This window comes from Penaeus monodon, chromosome 19 (assembly GCF_015228065.2).
Source record: "Penaeus monodon isolate SGIC_2016 chromosome 19, NSTDA_Pmon_1, whole genome shotgun sequence".
Classification (NCBI taxonomy): domain Eukaryota; kingdom Metazoa; phylum Arthropoda; class Malacostraca; order Decapoda; family Penaeidae; genus Penaeus; species Penaeus monodon.
The window spans coordinates 1998847-1999255 of record NC_051404.1 but is presented as its reverse complement, the minus strand read 5'-3'; the positions used below and the strand labels follow the sequence as shown (position 1 = coordinate 1999255).

Sequence of the window (409 nt, the reverse complement as noted above, 5' to 3'; positions counted from 1 at the left end):
GGGCATTTCCAAGCAGGCTTTCAAATTTCAAAGTCTAAGCTGGTAAGCAGAGGCATCCCCCCTAACTTTGATGTTGATTTTTTTAGGACCCTGTTATGCTTCCAAGGCAAGACAGTGAAAGGATGCAAATACCGATGCGGACCCCAAGCTATTTATTGCATACATTTCCCCAAAACCAAACATATCAGCTCTATCGTATACATTCACATCATAAAAGCACCACATACCTGCAGTTTTAGTATAACCGATATGCTGTCTAACAAGTTGAAAATGATGTCACTCGAGCCCACCATAGAGTACGTGTCACCCAAATGCAACATCCGACCGCAGTCACTCGCACCGCATAACCTACAGAGCGTCTCCAGCAGTTCTCCATCGCCCTCTTTTCTGGCCAAAACCTCCATCATCC

General features: G+C 45.2%; 1 pseudogene; it reads right to left on the bottom strand.

Moving 5' to 3' along the window:
- The window catches only part of LOC119585511, a 4142-nt pseudogene extending 3738 nt beyond the window's left edge, over window positions 1–404 (bottom strand).
- Window positions 405–409: the final 5 nt, after the last annotated feature.